This window comes from Lepidochelys kempii, chromosome 2 (assembly GCF_965140265.1).
Source record: "Lepidochelys kempii isolate rLepKem1 chromosome 2, rLepKem1.hap2, whole genome shotgun sequence".
NCBI lineage: Eukaryota > Metazoa > Chordata > Testudines > Cheloniidae > Lepidochelys > Lepidochelys kempii.
In genome coordinates, this window is record NC_133257.1 from 252,005,912 (window position 1) to 252,016,549 (window position 10,638).

Sequence of the window (10,638 nt, forward strand, 5' to 3'; positions counted from 1 at the left end):
AAACAGCGAATAACTTTCTCACAGACACTACATACTTCTGGAACCTCTTCCTTTCTTCTAATACCTCTTATTTCCTAGGTCTTTGTATACCTCAAAATAACTCCCAGAACCTTAAAAGGCCATGCCACGTGCCTGGCTGACCGATTGTCACCGTTACCCTTAAGGGACACTGTGATGCTGTGTACCTTGTGGGAACACCCTACACCCCCATGTTCATCTTTATGAAATGATTGTGTGGTATCCAATGCAAAGTTTGTCATGTTGGGTGTCTTTGGAAGGCTCACAATGCACTGAGCATGGTTGTTATAGTGATGTTCTAGTAATTGTTACAGCAATGTTATAGGTTATAATTACATGTATTTGGTTATGAGGCTGAAAATGTATCCTCATGGCTTAAAATAAGCCCAGGCAAAAACTCTCCAGGAGCAGAGAGGCAGTTCACGTCTCATCAGGGCAGGTATGAGACAAACCCAGCCCAGCCTCACAGGAACAAGGGACGCTGGCCTAGGAAGCAACAAAAAAATCTGTTTGAGTGAGTCACTCCTCCTTTCTTTGGTCGGTATGGGACAGTGATGAAGCAATGCTCACCTAACTCTGAAGCGGTCGTGGGGGGCAAAGCTAAGAGGGAAGAAAGAACATGATAAAAGGGAGAGACGTTTACCATGCTCCCTCCACCTACATCTACAGACATCACCACCAAGCAATGGAAGCACTGATCAAAGGGGAGAGCCTGGTTGAAGAGTAAGCAGCCAGCATGTGGTGAGAAGCATCTAAGTTTGTAAGTTTGACATGCATCCAACGAAGTGGGTATTCACCCACGAAAGCTTAGGCTCCAATACGTCTGTTAGTCTATAAGGTGCCACAGGTCACTTTGCTGCTTTTACAGATCCAGACTAACATGGCTACCCCTCTGATACTTAAGTTTGTAAGGACATTGAAAGTGTTAAGATCAGCTTAGAATGTGTTTTGCTTTTATTTCATTTGACTAAATCTGACTTGTTATGCTGTGACTTGTAATCACTTAAAATCTATCTTTATAGTTAATAAATTTGTTTGTTTATTCTACCTGAAACAGTGCGTTTGGTTTGAAGCCTGTCAGAGACTCCCCTTGGGATAACAAGCCTGGTACATATCAATTTCTTTGTTAAATTGACAAACTCATATAAGCTTGCAGCATCCAGCAGGCATAACTGGACACTGCAAGACAGAGGTTCCTAGAGTTGTGTCTGGGACCGGAGATACTGTCTATGTCATTTGGTTTCAACTAGCTGGGAGCAGCTTACATGCCAGAGGCTGTGTGTGAACAGCCCAGGAGTGGGGGTTCTCACAGCAGAGCAGGGTAAGTCTGGCTCCCAGAGTCAAGGATTGGAGAGACCTAGCAGATCACTGGTCCGGATAACAGCAGAGGGGAATGTCATAGGCACACTACCCCATCACAGCATGCATGGTGCTTTAAAGCTAAATTAAAGAGACAGTGAAATCCTAGCCCTGTTGAAATCAATGGGAGTTTTGCTATTGACTTCAATAGATCCAGAATTTCACCCACAGTCCCTGCCCCCAAGGACAATCTGTGGGCTTTATCCTACAGTGCTTACCCACACAAGAGTTCTCTTCTATTCAAGTTCTTATACCACCCTTGTTGCCATAGTATCTTAGGCCCAGATCCACAGAGGGAAGGTCCTCTCATGGACTGGTAACTGGTTAAAAGACAGGAAACAAAGGGTCGGAATAAATGGTCAGTTTTCAATGTAACCCTTCTGCCAGGTGGAGCCAGCCAGCAAGTATCTAGGAGTTCCTTTTTATCAAAACAACACAAAACCGGCTCGAGCCCCCACCCAGTGACCTCGGACAATTACTCACCCCCCTTGGGTGCCTCTAAGAGGCAATACTTCCCCTCCCACAAGCAGAGAGTCTGAGCATAGCGAAAACTTTTAATAAGGGGAAAACTTTTAAGGGGGGAAGTAACTCAGCATTAATTTGGGAAAACACTGCAACTAGAGTTCATAAACATGAACCATGAGCAAAAGACCCATTCCCAAGTAAGCTGGGCAGTGTCCTTCCCCCCTCAGGTTCTAGAAGTCAAAAGTCAACTCAAAAGTCCCCTTAACGTGCCCGTCCCTTCTCTGCACCCCAGTCACAGTTGCTGTCCTTGGCCAGTACAGCCCCAGAATTCAGAGTTCACTTCCCATTTCCCATCCTTACATGCTCCGCTGCTTGGGCACTCGCTTGCTGCCCCACTGGCCACTTGCCATGCCTCTCCACCAGACACCCTGCTAGATGCACCTCTCTGCCAGCCACCCGGCTGGCCACTCACCAAAATGCCTTCAGGGCCCACCACTTAACACAGCTCTCAGTGATTTCAGCTGTTAGTGGGGGAGCCTCACTGCTGGTGCTCGCTGGGCAGTTTCTTGCAATAGAGACAGTGTCCCAAAGTAGGTCTAATACATAGACCTAAGTATCAGTGATTTCAGCTCTGCAGCATGTAGCAAGACTGTCAATTGAGTCTAAATTAGCTCTGTTATTATACCATGTTACCACTCAAGAAAGAGATCTTGGAGTCATTGTAGATAGTTCTCTGAAAACATCCACTCAATATGCAGCGACAGTCAAAAAAGTGAACAGAATATTGGGAATCATTAAGAAAGGGATAGATAATAAGACAGAAAATATCATATTGCCTCTATAAATCATGGTACCCCCACATCTTGAATACTGAATGCCAATCTGGTCTCCCCATCTCAAAAATGATATATTGGAAAAGTTTCAGAAAAGGGCAACAAAAATTATTAGGGGTATGGAATGACTTCCAAATGAGGAGAGATTAATAAGACTTGGACTTTTCAGCTTGGAAAAGAGACGACTAAAAGGGGATATGATAGAGGCCTATGGGATATGATAGAGGCCTATAAAATCATGACTAGTGTGGAGAAAGTAAATAAGGAAATATTATTTACTCCTCATAACACAAGAACAAGGGGTCACCAAATGAAATTAATAGGCAGCAGGTTTAAAACAAACAAAAGGAAGCATTTCTTCACACAATGCACAGTCAACCTGTGGAACTCTTTGCCAGAGTATGTTGTGAAGGCCAAGACTATAATAGGGTTAAAAAAAGAACAAGATAAATTAATGGAGGATAGGTCCATCAATGGCTATTAGCCAGCATAGGCAGGGATGCTGTCCCTAGCCTCTGTTTGCCAGAAGCTGGGAATGGGAATGGATCACTTGATGATTACTTGTTCTGTTCATTCCCTCTGGGGAACCTGGAATTGGTCACTATCGGAAGACAGGATACTGGGATTGATGGACCTTTGGTCTGACCCAGTATGGCCGTTCTTATGTTCTTAAGTAAAAAGGCTTAGCTGTTGTGACACTAAGCATTCCAATGCCAAAACTTTGAGTGCCTAGATAATCACTGAAACAACAATGCAATCCACAAAGCCTGAATTAGGTGCCTAGGCTTCTATACAATGCATGGGGAGAGAGAGGCACCTTAGAATGCAAACCACAAAAGCTAGCACACTAGGTAGGGAACTGCTTCAGCTAGCCAATGGGAGATGCTGATGAGAGGGCTTGAGCTCCTTCCTTCTCAAAGAGTTAGGCACCTAAGTTTGGGCTGCTGGGAGGCACCTATCACTGCTTGGGATCCACAACAAGGAAGCTCTCCCCTGAAGTCAGGCAGCTTAGGCACCTAAGCCGTTTCTTGTGAGAATGAGTTAGCTGCCTGCCTCTCGCCACACAAAATGGCTGGAGAAGGCGGTGATGATGCCCACCTTGTAACTTTTAGCCCAGTGGTTAGAACACTCACCTGGGATGTGGGAGACCCCTGTTCCCAAAGGAGGGAATTGAATCCAAGTTTCCCACATTACAGGTGAGTGCTTTAACCACTGGACTAAAAGTTACAAGGTTGGCACCTACTCCTCCAGCCACATTTTGAATGGGACCTGTTCTGGTATACCACCTCTGAGCCTACCTACTGACTTGGGCTCTAAAGGCAAGATAGGTGCTCCTCTGCCTATCTTCCCCCAGTTTGTGGATCACACTGAGGCTTAGCTCGGCAACTGTGCACATGCCTAGAGGCAGAAATTTAGGTGCCGAGGAACTTTTACCCTGAAAACTTTGGCACAGAGTGAATTTAGATGCCTACAGGATTAGGTGGTAGCTGAGCTGGAGTTTTGTGGATTGCAATGGAGCTTAAAACTGCAATTTGGGTGCCAAAGTCGCTTTGTGGGTCTGGGACTTAGTGCCTTCCAATAGTGCGTTAAACAACATGACTAATGTTTGCCATGTGTGGTGTGTTCTTTCTCTCCTCCTCTCCCTGGAGGGAGGGGAGGGAGATGTAGGGTTTTGTTTTGGTAATGTTTTCTTTGTTTAAAATGTACATGCTGCTATGTGTTTGTGTTAGAGAAGGCAAAGTCGGTGTGTGTTGCCGTTGGAGAAGAAGGTGGTGAGATTTGCCATGGCCCTTAGTTCCAGTAGGAGTTCTTTCCACTGTGGCAGACTAGCCACCAAGAAAGCTCTGTCTCTCACATGGATAAGCTTTACCCTGATGATAGAAAGTTCTATTGTGTGCAAGGAACAGAGCTGTTGATCACAATCCTCATCCTGGAGCTTTAGGTGATCTTTTAGATATGCTGTACCCAGGCCACTTGAAGATACAGACTGGGACTGCAGTCATCAGTAGTCCACTGGAATTAATACAAGAGTAAATGTTGCAGGATCAAGCCCTAAGTTAAGTAAAATATGGCACAAGGAGGCATGACAACCGACAAAGGTTGTGGTTAATGGTAGGCAGATATACACAATAGAAGTTCATGAGGTTACTTGTTTTTCCACTGTATGTATCATGTTAGTTCTGTTTAACAAATGTAATTGATTGATTTTCCTATTTTTAGAAACTTATTTTATTATATTGGCATGAGAATGGGACTGACGATGGAAGGAGAGAGTCAGAAAAAATGTGCCGAGAAAGCTGAAAGACATGTATTTCACTCTATACTATTAAATAGGAAGTAATATATTAATATATGGACACAAATCAGACATCAAGAATTATAACATTCAAAAACCAGTCAGAGAACACTTCGACCTCCCTGGTCACTCGATTTCAGACCTAAAAGTCACAATTCTCCAACAACAAAACTTCAAAAACAGACTCCAACGAGAAACTGCAGAATTGGAATTAATTTGCAAACTGGACACCATTCAATTAGGCTTGAATAAAGACTGGGAGTGGATGGGTCATCACACAAAGTGAAAACTATTTCCCCAGGCTAATTTATTTCCCCTACAGTTACTCACACCTTCTTGTCAACTGTTTGAAATGGGCCATCCTGATTATCACTACAAAAGGTTGGGGGTTTTTTCTCCTGCTGATAATAGCGCACCTCAATTAATTGATCTCATTACAGTGGGTATGGCAACACCCATTTTTTTCAAGTTCTCTGTGTATATAAATCTCCCCACTGTATTTTCCACTGCATGCATCTGATGAAGTGGGTTTTAGTCCACGAAAGCTTATGCCCAAATAAATTTGTTAGTCTCTAAGGTGCCACAAGTCCTCCTCATTGTTTTTGCTGATACAGACTAACACAGCTACCACTCTGAAACCTGTACACTATACAATAGTGTATATATTTTTATATTTATATATTCAATTTATATATAAATAAGCAATATATCTTGAAAATACTTTTTATCGTCCATATTGTACAGCACGGTAGATAAAAAATTGAATATTTTTTTAGTTCAAAATCAATTTTTTAAATTTAAATCACAATTTCTTTAATATAAACTAACTATGGGTTTATTTTTAAAAAATAAACCTGTTTAAAATTAAATTTGAAAGTGACAACCTATGTTAAGACCTAAACTTATTATAATCTATTAAAATCATTTAAATTAAATACAAAAAATAATTAGTACACTGAACTGGAAGAAGTTACTGGATAAGTACCTGGAACCAGAGTTTGATGAAGTGCTAAACCAGCTTTTGACTTCAGTGGCCTCTTTTTCAGGTGCAGAGAGAATATATTCTTCATTTCAATTTATTCAACTAGTTCAGTTCATTCAATGTTAAGAAAGCAATTGGGAGTTGAAAAATCAGGAGAGCTTGTTTTTCTCATCCAATCAAACAATAAAAATTAGATGTGGGAGGATGAGATCTACTAATTCTAAAATCTTGAAGGGCATGTGTAGTGACCAGATATAATCAATTCAATTCACTAACTACAGGCTTGTAGACCTAAAGGTCAGAAGGGACCATCAAGATTATCTAGTCTGACCTCCTGGCACATTGCAGTCCACAGAACCTCACCCACCGACTCCTGTAATAGACCCCTAACCTTTGGCTGAGTTACGGATGTCCTCAAATCATGATTTAAAGATTTCAAGTTGGGAATCCACCATTTACACTGGTTTAAACCTGTAAGTGACCTGTGTCCCATGCTACAGAGGAAGGCAAAAAAACCCCAGGGTCTCTGCCAATCTGACCCAGGGGAAAATTCCTTCCTGACCCCAAACATGGTTATCAGTTAGACCCTGAGTATGAGGGCAAAACCCACCAGCCAGACACCTGGGAAAGAATACTCTGTAGTAATTCAGAGCCCTCCCCATCTAGTGTTCCATCACTGGTCATTGGAGCTATTTGCTACTAGCAGTCACTGCCAATGTAGGCAGTCTCATTATATGATCTTTTCCATAAACTCATCAAGCTCAGTCTTCAAGCCCGTTGGGTTTTTTTGCCACCACTACTCCCCTTGGAAGGCTGTTCCAGAACTTCACTCCTCTGATGGTTGGAAATCTTCACCTAATTTCAGGCCTAAACTTGTTGATGACCAGTTTATAGCCATTTGTTTTAGTGTCCACATTAGTGCTTTACTTTAATAACTCCTCTCCTTCCCTGGTATTTATCCCTCTGATGTGTTTACAGAGAGAATTCATATCTCCCCTCAGCTTTCTTTTGGTTAGGCTAAACAAGCCAACCTCCTTGAGTCTCCTTTAATAAGGTAGGTTTTCCATTCCTTGGATCATCCTAGTAGTCCTTCTCTGCACCTGTTCCAGTTTGACTTCATCTTTCCTAAACATGGGAGACCAGAATTGGACATACTATTCCTGATGAGATCTCACCAGTGCTTGTATAATGGTACTAACACTTCCCCGTATCTACTGGAAATAGCCTAGGACTGCATTAGCCTTTTTCACAGCCACATCACACTGGCAGCTCATAGTCATTCTGTGAGACACCAATACACCCAGATCTTTCTCCTCCTCTGTCATTTCTAACTGATATGTCCCTAGCTTATAGCAAATATTCTTGTTGTTAGTCCCTAAATGCATGATCTTGCACTTTGCACTATTAAATTTGATCCCATTTCTATTACTACAGTTTACAAAATCATCCAGATCATCTTTCAGAGTAACAGCCATGTTAGTCTGTATTCGCAAAAAGAAAAGGAGTACTTGTGGCACCTTAGAGACTAACCAATTTATCTGAGCATGAGCTTTCGTGAGCTACAGCTCACTTCATCGGATGCATACCGTGGAAACTGCAGCAGACTTTATATACACACAGAGAATATGAAACAATACCTCCTCCCACCCCACTGTCCTGCTGGTAATAGCTTATCTAAAATGATCATCAGGTTGGGCCATTTCCAGCACAAATCCAGGTTTTCTCACCCTCCACCCCCCCACACACACAAATTCACTCTCCTGCTGGTAATAGCCTATCCAAAGTGACAACTCTCTACACAATGTGCATGATAATCAAGTTGGGCCATTTCCTGCACAAATCCAGGTTCTCTCACCCCCTCACCCCCCTCCCAAAAACCACACACACAAACTCACTATCCTGCTGGTAATAGCTCATCCAAAGTGACCAGTCTCCCTACAATGTGCATGATAATCAAGGTGGGCCATTTCCAGCACAAATTCAGGTTTTCTCACCCCTCCACCCCCATACACACATATGGGGGTGGGGGGGTGAGAAAACCCGAATTTGTGCTGGAAATGGCCCACCCCGACCACCATGCACACCGTAGGGAGAGTGGCTGCAGTTTCCACGGTATGCATCCGATGAAGTGAGCTGTAGCTCACGAAAGCTCATGCTCAAATAAATTTGTTAGTCTCTAAGGTGCCACAAGTACTCCTTTTCTTTTTGTGAATACAAACTAACACGGCTGTTACTCTGAAGCTTATCTAGAGTGATCATCAAGTTGGGCCATTTCCAGCGCAGATCCAGGTTTTCTCGCCCTCCGCCCCCCCACACGCAGGTTCACTCTCCTGCTGGTGATGGCCCATCCAGGGTGATGGCTCTCTGCACAGTGTGCATGGTAATCGGGTTGGGCCATTTCCTGCACAGGTCCGGGTTCTCTCGCCCCCTCACCCCCCTCCAGGGACCACACACGCGGACTCACTGTCATGCTGGTAGTGGCTCATCCGGGGTGGCCACTCTCCCTACGGTGTGCATGGTGGTCGGGGTGGGCCATTTCCAGCACAAATTCGGGTTTTCTCACCCCCCCACCCCCATATGTGTGTATGGGGGTGGAGGGGTGAGAAAACCTGAATTTGTGCTGGAAATGGCCCACCTTGATTATCATGCACATTGTAGGGAGACTGGTCACTTTGGATGAGCTATTACCAGCAGGATAGTGAGTTTGTGTGTGTGGTTTTTGGAGGGGGGTGAGAGAACCTGGATTTGTGCAGAAAATGGCCCAACTTGATTATCATGCACATTGTGTAGAGAGTTGTCACTTTGGATGGGCTATTACCAGCAGGAGAGTGAATTTGTGTGTGGGGGGGGTGGAGGGTGAGAAAACCTGGATTTGTGCTGGAAATGGCCCAACTTGATGATCACTTTAGATAAGCTGTTACCAGCAGGACAGTGGGGTGGGAGGAGGTATTGTTTCATATTCTCTGTGTGTATATAAAGTCTGCTGCAGTTTCCACGGTATGCATCCGATGAAGTGAGCTGTAGCTCACGAAAGCTCATGCTCAGATAAATTGGTTAGTCTCTAAGGTGCCACAAGTACTCCTTTTCTTAATCCAGATCATCTTGTATGATATTCTGGTCCTCCTCTGTATTGGCAATACCTCCCAACTTTGTGTCCTCCACAAATTTTATTAGCACATTCCCATTTTTTGTTGCAAAGTCAATAATAAAAATGTTAAATAAGATTGGTCCCAAGACTAATCCCTGAGGAACTTCACTAGTAACCTGCCTCCAGCCTGACAGTTCACCTTTCAGTATGGCCCATTGTTGTCTCCCATTTAACTAGTTCCTTATCCACCTTGCAATTTTCATACTAATCCCTATCTTCTCCAATTAAACTAATAATTTCACATGTGTAACTGTATCAAATGCCTTACTAAAATTCAGGTAGATTAGATCTACTGCATTTCCTTTGTCTAAAAAATCAGTTATCTTCTCAAACAATGAGATCAGGTTGGTCTTGTACAATCTACCTTTCATAGAACCACATTGTATTTTATCCCAATTACCATTAACATCTATGTCCTTAACTTACTTTCTCTTTCAAAAATTTTTCCAAGAGCTTGCATACAATTGAGGACAAACTAACAGGCCTCTAGTTTCCAGGATCACTTCTTTTCTCTTTCTTAAAAATCGGAACTATATTAGCAATTCTCCAGTCATAAAATATGACCCCAGAGTTTACAGATTCATTCAAATCCTTGCTATTTGGCTTGCAATTTCATGTGCCAGTTCCTTTAAAATTCTTGGATGGAGATTATCCAAGGCCCCCGATTTAGTCCCATTAAGCTGTTTGACTTCCACCTCAGATGTGATAATTTCTACCTCCATATTCTCATTCCCATAAGCCATCCTGCCACTACCTCTAAACTCTTCATTAGCTTTATTGAAAGTATTTGTTTAGGTGTTGGGCCATGTCTAGATTATCTTTAATCTCCATCTGATCCTCAGTGGTTAGCAGTCCCACTTCTTTCCTTGTTTTCTTTTTATTTATATAGCTATAGAACTTTTTACTATTGGTTTTAATTCCCTTTGCAAGGTCCAACTCTGCTTGGCTTTTGGGAGTTCTCACTTTATCCCTGCACTTTCTGACCCCCAAGAGGTAGATGTCCTTGCTGATCGATCCCATCTTCCATTCCTTATATATTTTCTCTTAATCACCAGTTTGTGATGCTTGCTGATTCAGGTTGGTCATCAACCCTTCCCTACGAATTTTTTCCCCTTGCTTGGGCTGCAGGCTTCAGATAGTTTCTGCAACTTTGACTTAAAGTATTTCCAAGCCTCCTCCATATTCACATCCGTGAGTTCTTCAGTCCAGTCCACGTCTCTAACTAATTCCCTTAATTTTTTAAAGTTAGCCCTTTTGAAATCAAGAACCCTAGTTGCACATATATTGCTGTTTATCCTTCAATTTATTTAAACTGAATTAGCTCATGATCACTCGAACCAAGGGTGTCCTCTACAACCAGTTTTTCTATGAGGTCCTCACCTCTCACCAATACCAAATACTTCCTTTGTTTAATTAATCATTTAGTTTCAAATGCAAAACATGTTTTGATAAACTTTTTTCCCTTATGTGTCCAACACATTTAAGGTAGTTTTTTTTTCATTAAAAAATGTTGCTTTTGTACATTTTTAACTGAATT